The following is a 14,885-nucleotide window of genomic DNA, read 5'->3' on the forward strand; positions in this document are numbered from 1 at the left end:
TCAAAAACAGCCTTCTCTCCACCAATGCTCAAACATTCCTTTTCTAATAGTGATACAGCCACAAGATCCTTATCTTGAACCTGGATAAGTAAAAGCTAACTGGTCTCCCTGCCACTATGCTTGCTTCCTGCTGATCCTCAGGTCAAACCTGACCGAGTTACTCCCACTCAGTGGCTTCCATTCTTCTTAGATGAAAACCAAACTGTCTGATACACACACAAGGCCTTTCATGATCTGGGCCCTGCCCACCTATCCAAATACTATTTCATCTCCTAACATCCATCCATGGCCCACTTACCCCTTCCAGCCCCTGGCCCCGTGTGCACACCGCACGCCATGCTCCAAGCACACCTGACTGCCCTTGGGGAGGGGTGGGAGAGTGTACATATACGTCATTGCTCACATCTCTATTCCTCTCAGACCATTTAACCTCCTGGGCACTGTGTAATACATTGGAAATAGAAGGCTTGCCCTAGATGCTCACAAGGAAGGCAGACTAATACAGAAAGCAGATTAATAAGGAGATTTCAGAAAAAAAAAAAATAAAGCTGAAGCCAGAGTGTAAACACAGAACTACAATAGCAGAAGCCCGCTGCTCTGCTTAGAGCCAGCAGGCCTCCCAGAGGACATGACGTTTGAGAAGCATCTAGAAAAAATAAGTAGGCATCTTCCAATGGGCAAGAGAGGGAAGAAGATTCAAGGGAGAAAGGCAATCACGTGTATGGTCCTTCACAATCAGCTGCTGGGCTTGGCCGTTTCAGGTCATCAGCCTCCTGAGAGCAAGGCATGCGTCCCCTCATGTTCCATTTCCACCAGTGGCCAACTATGTGGCTGGATTGGGGGTAGGGGGCAAAGAAAGCCCTGTACTATCTTTCCTGCTAATATCAATCATCTCCTGCTAGTCACTCCTCACTCCCCGCCCCCCAACACACACATACATACACATGCCAGAGAGACTGAACTACCAGCAGCTTCCAGAAAGAGGTGACCTGCTTTTTCTTATCCTTAGCCTTTGATCTTTGAAATTGTTCTCCTTTCTGCCCCTAAACATCTCTCCTCAACCAAGACTACTTGATAAGTCCCTCCCTGACAGCATTCTTAACAGATCTCAACCCTTTAAAAAGGCCTTCTAACAAAGAGCACTTATAGTCGATGCTCAGGGCCAAGATCCTATAAGTGAAGACCCAGGTCAAGAAAAGCAGCAGCATTTCAAGAGCGCTTCTCTCAGTGACAGAACCCAGGGACTGGGATCTGGATGAGTTCCCCAATGAAACCTATTCATGGGCAGCTCATCCTACACTGTGGTTGTTTGTGTGGTTGGTTGTGTGGCTGATGAGATTAAGGGATAAATGTTCCTCCCTCCATGTCAGGAGGAAGTAGCCAGTCTACAATGTAATTGATAAAAACTGCTCTGTTAATCATAACAGATAGTATAATCACATGAAAAGAACACAATGATTCAATGAGGAGCAAAATGCAATCCTTCCTCCAGCCCCTCTACACAGATCACGCACGCACGCACGCACGCACATGCACACCACTTTATGAGGGTGACTGACTCCTCTCCTGGACATGCTTGGTGGATTCCCACAGTGTCCCCCATCTTCCTCCACACCCACAAACATCTCCCACCTCTCATCTTTTCCTCCTGGTATGACCAATATTGATGATCTCTGCCTTATTCTGAGCTCTCCAAAGAGGTGGGACAGATTTCTGTTGCCCAAAATGGACTGGCTCTGAGGCTAAACCCTAAGACACCCCCTGTCATCATAACTCCCCACTCAGACTGCAGGGACCTTTGGGTCTGGATGAGGTATGAGGGATCCAGAGGGATTCAGCAGACAAGAGGAACATGGATGAACCTGAGGATTTTATAAAATATCCCAAATACACATATATTCCTATCAATATAATTGATAGGAAATTGCTCAAAAGTTTTCTCTCTGCTACAGCATGGTTAACTGAAATAAGTAAATTCATATCATATAGACAGCAAGCCTCATGTGCTCAGCAGTGTTCTCCCTGAGGACAGGAAAAGTGGCCATCTTGCTCACCACTGTATGCTTAGCCCCAAACATGAGGACTGGGCACATAACTGGCTTTGGGAGCAAGACAAGTGCCTTCCCACAGCTTGGGAAGAGGGAGCTCAACATCAAGCACCAACTAAGATAGTTAACACCGAGTAGAAGCTTGAAGAGTTGTTCATGAACACACCTGAGTGCGTTCCCTCCTCGGGACTCCCATAATTGCTGGGTCAGACTTTTAAAAGGACTGGAGATCCCATTGTAACTAGTGGGGGAAGAGCTTGAGAGACACATTCCATAATCTCCCATGACTCCACCTCTACTACGCGGCTGTGGTGACCTAGCCAAAGACAAATTGCTCTTCCTTAAAACCAGATGTGTCCTCATTTCACTATCAGTGAGGTTATGATCGCCACATTCCAAAGGACAGAACCAGAAGGAGGGGCTCTGGAGAAGGAGAAACGGAAGCATACAAGAGCTGCCCATTTCAAGCATATTTCAAAGCTCCAGCAACAAAACAAATGAGCAAAGGAAAAGCAGGGAGAGAAAGTCAAACTAAGAAACAGACTATTAACAATAAGGAACAAACTGATGGCTACCAGATGGGAGGTGGGTGGGATGGCGGGGGAAATACGGGACGGGTATTAAAGAGTACACTTCTCATGATTAAATAAAATATAATAAATGTTTTAGAAAAGTAATGAGATCATGCTTGCAAACCTTAGCACAGAGTAGATGCTCAGTGAACAATAGTTCGTATCTCTGTAATTATCAACTCATCATCATCATCTGGGGACTCTGGCGTCAGACCGATAAAAATAAATTTAAAAATTCATTCCTTCATTCAAAAAGCATTTAATAAGCATTTACCACCCCCGTCCCTGGATGCTGAAACCTGGAATACCTCAGAGCCTTACCTGGAGATGGAAATGTGTAAATCTACATAACTTTAATACAGGAAAAGAAGTGTGACCATGCCACACCAAAATCATCCCTTCTGATAAGCCCCTAAGACAGAGACCACTAGTTGTTTACCAAAAACCTATGCTCTCCTCCTCTTTCTGGACCTACAGCTAGACTGTATCTTCTAGCTTCCCTTGCTATGGCAGGCTATGAGATGTATCTATTAGACTGAACTCCAGCCAGAAGAAGCAGTGTGATATGTGCTACTCCCAGACCTGGCCCATAGAAACGTTCTGCACATGCTCCCACACACCCCTCTGGGCTCTTCTCCCCATTCAGATAACTGGCAGGACAACCCTCAGGGTCACCCTAGAAGTCAAAATTGATGCAGCCTAAGCCTCCATCATGCAGGGTTCCTGAAAAGCTATATGGATAAGAGCCACCCCAGTAACTTGTTTACCCACCCAGACTATTACTTTAGCAAGAAGTGGACTACTATGTTTTACTCCTTATTTATTTTCTGGTCTATTCACTAGAGTGGCTAGCTGAGCATGACCCTCGCTAGTACAGCAGCCTTCACTAGGAATGCAGATAATAATAAGGAACTCCACTTACAAGTGTAGCAGTTAGCCCACCGAGATGCCATCTAAGTCAAACACCCACACGTCAGAGCCCTGCTCCACTGACCCTTCCCCAAACTTCTTCCAACCTGACAGATTTAATAGCCCCCTCAAAATTTCTACAAATCATGGGGGGCAAGGCAGGGAGAGATGCTCCAAGGTAGGGACTGGATATCATATCTGACCCCTGCTGCAGCCTGCCACATAGCAGGTGCTCAATGAAAGAGTAGATTAAAAAACTGGAATGCTGAAAAGATGAGCAGAAAGAGTTCTGGGCTCTATGCTATGCTTTGTGCTACAGAATTCTGGAGCTTTGGTTATGTTGAGTTCAAGCACTATTGAGCAGTAACAAAGGTGATTTTAAAGAAAAGTTGTGGCCTTGCCCCCATGGTCCAACTCTTCCTTAAGACAAAAATTAAGGCTGAGATCTCAGCTTCTATTACAGTTAAATAAACATGACAATTTCATTCTTTTCTAAATCATGAGGATCACTTTTGGATTAATAGAGAGTCCTGTCACTTCTGGCCCTTGTCCGTGACCCTACATCTGAAACTGTCTTAACGGAATACTTTTTGACTAAAAACCTGCTGACAAAACCTTATTTCCAGTACCCATAAAATAACTGGTACTGGGGTGGACACTCTTCTATAAACAGCCACACCACAGGATAAAATACGCAAGCCAGCCATTTTCAGGCACTGAAAAACCATCAGCACGGAAGTGGAATCCCTGAGAACAGAAAGTCACAAATGTAACCCCATAAAGACATATTATTGACTGGGGTGCAGGGAGCAGGAATCCAAGTGAAGCAAAATCCCACTGAACCGAGGAGGCAAAGGCCACAGCTTGGAGCAGCTAAAATGTCTGCAAATAATGGGGCAGAGCACAGGAGAGGAGGAGTCTGTGCAAAGAAAGCACTCCATGTGCATCAGGGTGAGATGTGCGGGGCTGACCAGAAATAGACTGCCACAACACGGCGATCAGAACAAGATGCTGGAAGTCAAAAAGTACTGGGACATGTTAGAGATCCAGCCTGGCCAGAACGGCAAGAGCTCATTAGCCTGTCCTCATGCTCCAGACATCCAGCTGAGACACAAGACCCATTTTAGGAGTAAGAACCACACACTAGCAAAGTGTTTACAGTAAACTGTCCCTAAAAACGTCTCAGGCCAAGCTCTGAGCAAATCAATGAGGGAGATAGACTTTGGAGGTTGAGTCTTAGCAAGTTAGAGAATCTTGGGAAACACCTGGCATTTTCCACAAATATACCCTAACAAAGCAGAAAATCAAACCTAAATAAGCGCAAAGGAGTCTGCCAGTAATAAAACTGACTGCTAGAAAACTTTAAAGAAAAATTTTTAACCCGCCTGAAAGAAAGGTAATGTTGTATCACACACAATGTCCATTTTACCATCAAAACTTACTAGACATGCAAAGAAACAGGAATAAGTGACTCACGAAAGACACAAAGCAAACAATAAAAACTGATCTCAGCCCTCTGGGCTTTGTCACTTTTACTCTATCCCCAACTTCATGGAAGATGGCACCTGTGCCGTCCTCACAGGAAAAGGCTGACCGAGGCTTCAGGGTCACACACACAGACAGGCCTTTGCTGGATCAGGCCCAGTCAAGGGGACTGGTGTTTTGTTCTCCTTACTCCTTCCTAGTTCCACTGTTTATGCTTTTAAAATAAACCGGACTTGATCACCGAAAATAAACAAATGACACACACACACACACATACACACACACACACACACACACACACACACACACACACACACCTCTGTTCTCAAGACACCCAGACTCACAACCTAGAGATCAAGAGTTGCATGCTTCTCTAACTGAGCTAGCCAGGAGCTCTCCAAAGAAAAGACTTTAAATGCAGGAAACACAAATATGTTCAAGTAAGTAAAGATAAGTACAATCTTACTAAGTCGAAGATATGGAAACTGCAAAAATACAAAGAAATAGAAAATACAAACAAACAAAAATAAACATAATTGGTTTCATACTTCTGATTTCAAAACCTATTACAAAGTTACTGTAGGTACTGGCATAAGGACAGAAAAATAGATCAGTCATTAGATTTGGGACTCCAGGGGCGCCTGGGTGGCTCAGTTGGTCAAGCATCCAACTTCGGCTCAGGTCATGATCTCACAGTTTGTGAGTTTGAGCCCTACATTGGGCTCTGTGCTGACAGCTCAGAACCTGGAGCCTGCTTTGGTTTCTGCATCTCCCTCCTTCTCTGCCTCTCCCCTGCCTACACTCTGTCTCCCTCTCTTTCCCTCTCTCTCTCAGAAATGAATAGACATTTTTTCAATTTAAAAAAAAAAGAATTGAGATTCCAGAAATAAAACCTTGAATTTCAACAAAGGTATGAAAAAATGGGGAAAGAAATGGGGAAATGGTGCTGGGACATCTGAATGTCCACACACAAAAGAAGGAAGCTGGATCCTTTCCTCACACAATACGTAAAAAACTAACATTTTCAAAAATGGATCATAGAGGTAAATGTAATAACTAAAACTATAAAACAACTGGAAGATAACACAAGAGTAATCTTTATTACCTTGGGTTAAACAATGGTTTCTTAGCTATTATAATACCAAAAAGCACAAGCAATCAAAGAAAAATAAACACTGGCTTCCATCAAAATTAAAAATGTTTCAAAAGACACCATTAATAAAGTGAATATACAACCTGGAGAATTGGGAGGAAATATTTCTAAGTCATATATCAGAAAAGGGACTTGTATCCAAAATATATAAAGAACTTTCACAACTCAACAAATAAAAAGGCAACCTAATCTGAAAATGAGCAAAGGGCATAAATAGACATTTCTCCAAGAAGGTATGCAAGAAATATTCAACAGCACATGAAAAGATGTTCAACATGCAAATCAAAACTACAATGACTTACTACTTTATGCAACTAGGATGGCTGTGATAAAAAAAAAAAAAAGACAATAACAAGTGTTGATGAGGATGTGGAGAAATGAGAACCCCTCAGACATTGCTGGTGGGAATGTAAAATAGTACGGCCACTTTGTAAAACAGCTTAGCAATCAATCCCTGAAAAAGTTAACCAGCCATTCTAGACACACACACACACACACACACACACACACACACACACATACCTGAACTTGAACTTTCACAGCAGCATTATTCATAATAACTAGAAAGTGGAAATCCAAATGTCCATCAACTGACAAACAAACAAATGTGGTATATCCACAGAAGGGAATATTACTTAGCTATAAAAAGAACTCATACATGTTAATACTAATACTAGCACCTGTTACAATATGCCTAAACACTGAAAACATGCTCAGTTAAAGAGCCCAGACACAAAACACTATATATTATAGGATTCCACTTATATAAAATGTCCAGAATAGGGAAATCCATGGAGACAGAGATTAGATTAGTGGTTGCCTGGAGATAGAGGGAGGGAGGAAAGGTGAATGGCTGTCAGTGAGTATGAGGTTTCTTTTTAGGATGATGAAAATGTTCTAACATTAGATAGAAGTGATGCATGAACAACTCTGTGAATATAATAAAACTACTGACTTGTATATTTTTAAAGGGTGGATTTTATTATTATATCTCAATAAAGCTGGCCTGGAATTTTTTTATAAAATGGAATTCCTAGAACTAAAAATTACAATAACTAAAAAGAAAAACTTCATCAGATGAGCTTAACAGCAAACTGGAGAAGGCAGAGCAAAGATCAGTGAAGTTAAGGATGGTTCAATAGAAAGGATCTAATCTAGAGAACAGAAGACTTGAGATTAGAAAAAATGTAACAAAGTGGAAACTAATTTGACAATAAACTATTTGTAAAAAAAAAAAAAAAAAAAAAGAATTAACCTGAAAAAAAAACTAAGATAAAATGGAAAAAAAAAAAAAAAAAAAAGTAACAAAGTCTCAGGAACTGGTGGGGCCACGTAGTCTAACATGCATGTGATTGGAGCTCTAGAAAAAGAAGAGAATAAAAACAGAGCAGAAAAATAATTGAAGAAACAGTGATTGAAATCATCTCTAAAAGTTGATAGAATACAGTAATGTCCACATTAAAGAAGGCCTACAAACTCAAAGTTAAGAAAAATACAAAGAAAATCATGTCTGCATGCATCATAGTCAAACCACTGAACATCAAAAATAAAAATAAAATGCCAAAAGCTACCAGATTATAAAGGTGTTCTACATGAACAAAGTAAAAATCTGGATTAAGGCTGACTTCTCAGCATAACCATGGAGACCCACAGAGAACACCTGGAGTGCTCAAAGGAAAAACCTGTCAACCCAATATTCTGTATCCAATGCAAGTATTCTTCCAAAAGGAGAGTGAAATAGACAGCTTTCCATACAAACACAAGCTGAGTGGGGTGCCTAAGTGGCTCAGTCGGTTAAGCGTCCAACTTAACGCTTGACTGTTAAGTCAGGTCATGATCTGGCGGTTCATGAGTTCGAGCCCCATGTCAAGCTCTGTGCTGACAGCTTGGAGCCTGGTGCCTGCTTCAGATTCTGTGTCTCCCTCTCTCTCTGACCCTTCCCTGCTCATGCTCTCTCTCTTTCTATTTCAAAAACAAGCATTTTTAAAAATTTAAAAATTGTAAAAATCACGAGCTGAGAGAATTTGTCACCAGCAGAACTGCACTTCAAGACACACTAAAGGAGGTTCTTCAGGCTCAAGGGAAATGATAACAGATGGAAGCCTGGAGAGCAGGGAAGTGTCTGGGAGTGTCTTGTATCCCTCTCCCTCAGAGGAGAGGAGAAAGAGACTGGTAACCCCTGGTCTCAATAGACGATGAACCATGGAGCTTTTTATATGCTATAAGCCACTACTTTTCAAACGAGAAGTTTAACCCAATGGCTGGTAATCTAAAGGTGTACCCACAGCATTTAAAAAAATATAATAGCATGGAGTGAACCAGAAGAGAATAATACGCATACACCCCTTTAAAAAAAAATCAGAAACAATAAATGCTCACGTGATAAATAATATGCTTTCCAAAAATCTATTAATGAAACTACAGCTCATTATGTTGGGCAATGTCTTATATAAATAGCACAAATATCACTGTGACATTCTTCTTAACGTTTAATGTTGATGAACTAGAACTGGCCTCCTGCTGTTAGACAATGAAACCGTGTAACTTATAACTTACTGCCTGTTTTCTGACCTGCCTGTTAGGAAGCTCACAGATAAGTTTTTGTTCAACTATAGTACCTATTCTTAGTCTAGGTTTTGTGATATAATACTGTGCTCCCAATCCTTCACGATTTTGTACTTGTTCATTTATCCTTGTTTCAAGTTTTATTGTATCTAGATTTTCTTCTTTTGTAAACTGTCTGAAGATAAATAATACATAGAAATAGTTATTTGATACAGGCAAAATATAAAACCAGGATTAAAAAGGAACTGGGTTAAGAACAATTACCTAAATATTTAAAAATACGGAAATTTTATTCTTATATATTTGTATTTAAACGTTTTTCACAATGGAAGTATATTATTGCTTTTTTTAAAGCTATGTTTAATTAACTTATGATGAATATCAGGCATCAAGGACTGTTAGAAAACTGTAATTATCCTGATATCAGTGAACAAGTCAGAAGATATAAAGTATTAAAAAAGAAACAAGCCCAAAATGGAGTCATATGCACACACACATACACACACACACACACACACACACACACACACACGCTAGCGCACAAGCCCACAACCTAGCAAACCAAACCTTAACAGTTTCAACCTATCCCTGAAAAGTCAGTTTGAAACTTCCTGATCAGTCCTTGGGAGGTGGTAATTTGTATAATAAAAACACTGTCATTCCCTCCCCTGCAAAAAGATGGTTTCCTGGCCTGAAACAAATCTGTTTGCATTTGCTAATAACTTATTGCCCCACCCTGCCTCCTATAAAAAACTTCCATTTTGTACAGTTACTCCAATCTCCCCTCAACTTGCTGGATAAGATATCTCTGGATTCATGTATCATTTAATAAAACTATAATTAATAACTTAATTAAAATGAAATTAGATCTTTGAGCTTATTCAGTTGAATTTTTACTCCAGCTAATTGATAGCTATACCTCCTATACTTTCTTGACAAAGAGTAGTGTACTTGTGTTTGCTAAACAGAGGGAGGAAATGACACCAGCTAATTGTGAGAATTGTAATCCTTGACCGTATCAGTGAAAGTTAACCTCAATGGAGAGTTGTCAGCCAGACAGACTTAAAAGTTATTTCCCTGAACTTTCTGGAGGAGAAGCGGAGTGGATGAGAGGAGTCCAAGAGAGACATAAAGTACATCTTGAAATAATTACTGTACCGTCAGGCTAATTTCATTGGTGTGGTCTGAACAAGTCAATGTTTGACCCCCACCTCCTCCTTCCCATGACCAACAAGAGTGGATAAGGCTGTGAAAGTATGAAGGTCATCTCAGGGTACCAAGAATCTAGAAGGTTAAGGTCTTGACAGGCAGGCATTGTACCCTCACTGATCTTTGTAACTCCAACACTGAGCATAGTATCCGGCAGAGTCCAGCTGTTAGTTACCCTCTAAACTGCTGTGAATCACATTTAGAGGAGCATAATATAGTGAGCCAGGTTTGCTAGAGCCCATCAGGACCCTAAGCACATCTTCTTCCCCCAGGGGAAGCTCAGTTTCCCAGGTCTCCATAAACCCTAAATGTGGAACTCAGGTAATCAATCCATTCTGGTGAAGACATATCCCTGGTGTAGATCACAGTGGCATATTTCCTTATGAGTTTGGTGATCACAACCAGTCTTCTTGGGCTTGGCCCCACAAAATAACCATGATGATTCCAGATTGGAAATACCGCTGACTCAAACGATGCAGGATTAGGGGTGCCAATCCCCTTGGGCAAACAAAAATCTGAGTGTAACTTTGGACTCCCCCCAAACTTAACTACTAAAAACCTACTGTTCACTGGATGCCTTACCAATAACATAAACAGTCAATTAACACGTTTTGTATATGTATTATATACTGCGTTCTTACAACAAAGTAAACTAGACAAAAGAAAATGTTACTAAGAGAATCCTAAGAACACATACATTTATAGTATTGTGCTGTACGAAAATCTGCATATAAGTGAACACAGAGCCGTGCAGTTCAAGGTCAGTGGTAGTGTACAGGCACAGCCCTGACTGGACTAGGACCACCGCATTTACCTAAGAGCCTTGCAAAATTAGCATCTCCCTTAAAGCCCAGTTCCATCCACATTTCCCATCCTTTCTCTCTCATATCTTATCCTTCCTTCTAATGACTTGGTATGAACAGAACAAAGGCAACAAGGTGAGGTGCTGGGAAAACAAGTTTGAATTCCGGTTTTATCCTTTTGTGATCATTCAGCAGTTAACACAATATAATAGGCATGTTTCTAAACCTCTCTTCAATTGCACTGTTCCTCCTCAACACTGACAAAGTTGTTGTGAGGCAAAGCACCTAGCTAGCAGTGTCTGGATTAGTGGGTACTTGATGAATGTTAGTCTTCCTTTTCTCTAGAAATCCAAGAACATATGGCCTGAGCTACAAGCCTCTGCGTGATCTGGCTCGCTCTTGCCACTCTCCCACTTCACCTCTCTGCTCCAGGCACTTGGCTTCCCCACTATTTTTTGGACAGCTCAAGCACATTCCTGCCACAGGGTCTTCCTCCTACATTTGCCTTTGCAAGATTGTTCTCCAGTTATCTGCAAGTCTTATTCCTTCATTTAATGCAATCTCTGTTCAAACTCCCCTCTGCAGAGAGGCCTTCCCTAAGCCACCTGATCACAAATAGAGACTGATTCCATTTTGTGAGCAGAGGCAAGATCCATGTCTAGCAGTCAAATTTCTGTTCTCCATGTGCTCTAGGAAGACCACAGATGGGGAGGGACAAATTTCTCTCAGCCAGCAGAAAGAGTCCACAGAAGGGTGGATTTCCAGAAAATCGGGTCCTCGTTTCATTAAATCAAAGACAAGCTTCACATGAGGCTCTATGACTCTGGTCCCTGAGGCCCCTGCCCCACAACGAATGATGGCAGAGAAGGTACACGTGGAAACCAGATCAGAACCTGAGGTTTGTGTCTGGAACCCACCCCTACCCCTCACACCACCACTTCAATCAGCCAGCAAAGTGGTCCAGGTTCCCACATACGGGCCCCTCAAAGAGCATTACAGATTGCTGGAAAGGACCATATTAGGACTTTGCCTCCCAAAATGACAGATGCATGGCCAGACACAGTGAGAGGGGCAAAAGCACCCTGGATGCCCGGCAGCCACGACAGGGTGACAGACAGCGAGGTGGGCCAGGGCTCTTGAGGTCAGATCACAAGAACAAAGGCCCGGCAAGCAGAGGGACCCAGAATACCACAGTCCTCTAGGAGAGCCCCCACATCATCCAAGATCCTCCCTCCACCAGCCACGTGCCTTCGGGCTTAGATCTAACCTTGCTCAATGGGGCCTGTGGTCCTAGACCAGGGTCCACATGGTTCCTGGAGGTATCTCTCCACACCTGACGCCTACCTTACCTTACGGATCCCTTTGGTTCACCATTCACGCCATTGGAGTGGGCTCCTCCCCACTTCACACCTCTCTCAAGAACCACAAAAGGAAGGCCACTCTACATAATCCCTTTCCAGGCAAGGTCAACCCGGCCCAAATGCATGCGTCTGCTCAGTATAACTTGGGAGATGCAACAGAATAAGGTCCTCCCCTTGCAAAGTCCACCTCCACTTGCTTTTCCTCTAAGAAAGTCCTCAGTAAAGGCGTGTCTGTGTTTCCCTTCACCCTGAGGTGTAAATGCCCTTCCTGAACGCAAATTTGGGTTAGGATTGGAAGAGTCGTCCTGAAACCTTGAGAACACTCCAGGGAGGCCAAAGTCAAAGTCTCTGGGGGTGAATTCGAACCTCTGTCCTCAGCAGACTGCTGGTGAATTAAACCCCAGCTGTTTGCTTGCCCCGCATAACCTGAACTGAACATCCAAGGACTAACAGTGAGTTGAGGCAAAAACGCAGAGGTAGGGATTGGTAACCAATCACCAAAAAGCCGCTGCACCAATATTATTATAGCAGTAAGTGTTCGGGAAACCGCTCGGGCGTCCCTGGGCTCCCTACCCCGGCGGAAAAGGGACCAGTTTCCAGCACTTCCCTCTCCAGGTTCACGTGGGGTCACCAGTCCCAAACGCAAGGAGCTAGGATGCCGGCTCCGTCACTCCCAGCCCCGCTCCCTCCTTCCACTCGTCGGGACGCCCCGGACCGGGGGAGACTCACCGCGCAGCCCGGGGGCGGCCATGGTGCGGACACACAGGACGCGAAACCCGGACTGGCCCGCGGCGGCGCCGGCTTCTGCACGGGTTTATTCCGCCGCGGGGCTAATTCCATCGCGCTCGGCGGCGCCCGGACGTGCCCGCCCCCCGCCCGCCCCTCCCCCTGCCCTCCCCCGCCCCCGCGCCGCCCGCCGCGCCGCCCGGGTTCAAGCCGAGGCTCTCGGCTGCGCCCGGGGCGCACGGACGCCGCGAGCGCCACGTGGGGAAGGAGCGCGCCCGAGGTAGGGGCGAGCCCGGGCCGCGCCGGGGTCCGTGAGGCGGAGGGGCGAGCGGGGCAGCGAGCCGCCTGCTCTCCTCCACCCGGGGGAGGCGCCTCCTAACCTGGTTCGGGCGTGAATGTTCAACCGGATTATCTCGTGCAGCTTCTGGCTGATTAGTCTCCAATCCCGCCCCGCCGCCCCGTCCGGGGCACTGCCCGGGTCGGGGTGGGAGGCTCCCGGGCCCAGCTGCCTTCACTCTCACTCGCCCTGGCGACCACACATCCCCACCTTTCCCCGGACTCCACTTGGCGGGAGTGGGGAAGAGCGCGCCAGAGACAGAGGACAGGAAGAGGGGCTGCGAGAGGCAGAGGGAGGGGTCGGTCTTAATGGGAGTCTTCCCCCTCCCCCCCCCAACCGCTCGGGACTGGGTGGTGAAGGGAGGTTGAAAGCCGAGAACGAGAGGAGCGCCATCCCTGCCGCCAGGTTCTGGTGCCCAGGGAGGCACTGAGAAGTGGAAGGCCTTCTGAAGGGCCGTCGTGGATCACGGAATCTACAACCCCAGATGCCCTGAAGCTACACACGTTCTTTACTGCCAGAAACCCGACAAAGGAGAGGGTGTTATGTTAAGGTCAAGTATGCTGTTTATTCTGCAGTGTGAAGAGTGGGATCTCCTGCACTGATAAGGTGGGCGGTGGAGATGCTCCTCACCTGCTAGCGGACAGGAGTCCGGGGCAGTGCAGAAGGAGAACCAGAATGTCCCAATCCAGAGTCCTATTCTGGCCACTAGGAATAGTCAGGGCTAATGTTACACAGGCCTTCCTTTTCCTCGGGCACCCTTCTCAGAGCTTTACCCCAGGAGATTAGTTAACTATGACACAACCTTATGAGGCAGGTACTGCTAGTGTGCCCGGCTCAGGGATGAGACTACAGCGTGGAAGGTCAAACAACTGGGCTCTGAGAGCCTGCCTGCATCCCCAAGCAGCCCGCCTGCTCAGAATCCGTGCCCCAACACTTTGCCAGTCAGCTTCCTTCTCTCCCAAACAATGCCTTTCTCCCCCATTCACTCCAGGGACCCTCCCCAAGTCTTGTCTTCTCCATGCCAAGAGCACTGGAAACCTTTCTGCAGATCCATTGCCTTTCTTTTCTCCCTCCAGCACTTTCTTAGCCCCTTAGCCCCTGAATACTCCCCCTAAAACTCTCCCCTGGGGGGACACTTATCTCCTCTGAGAGTAAGAGAGTCCCTGACCCCAGAGGCAGGCTCTGACCCAGACTACCTGCTGAGGAAGGGAAAGTCCTGAGATACACCCCACTACCGGTTTCTTTTTTTGCAACCTTCTTACCCTGCGCCTGACTTTTTTTTTTTTTTAATCAAAACATACTTTTTCTGATTTGGCTTTTTTTCTTGGTAGTGAATTGTCATACCGGTCGATATGAGAAATTTAGGCTATAGAGGCGCAGACAGTTGGAAAATTGACACCTGATGCTGGAGAGGTAACCTCGCTGCTGAGTTTCTCTGTGGCCGATGCCTCCAATAACACCTCATCCCCAGGTAGAGGGTTAGGGGATCAGTAAGAAGACAGGTAATTCCCTGCCCTAGGATCTGGTTTCCTACAGATACCTCAGAGGCTACTCAAAGTTGGAGGCGGGATGGACGGACAGAGGACAACCTTTGAATTATTGAGCAGTTATATAAACCATCTATCCATTCTTCCTTTCCTCTTAGGAAATTCCCCACCAAAACTGCTCAACACAACCCATGCCATTTGCCTGTAACGGATCTTCCCTCCGGTTGTTC

Source organism: Hyaena hyaena, unplaced genomic scaffold (genome assembly GCF_003009895.1).
Source record: "Hyaena hyaena isolate Hyena2069 unplaced genomic scaffold, ASM300989v1 scaffold_760, whole genome shotgun sequence".
Taxonomy (NCBI): Eukaryota; Metazoa; Chordata; class Mammalia; order Carnivora; family Hyaenidae; genus Hyaena; species Hyaena hyaena.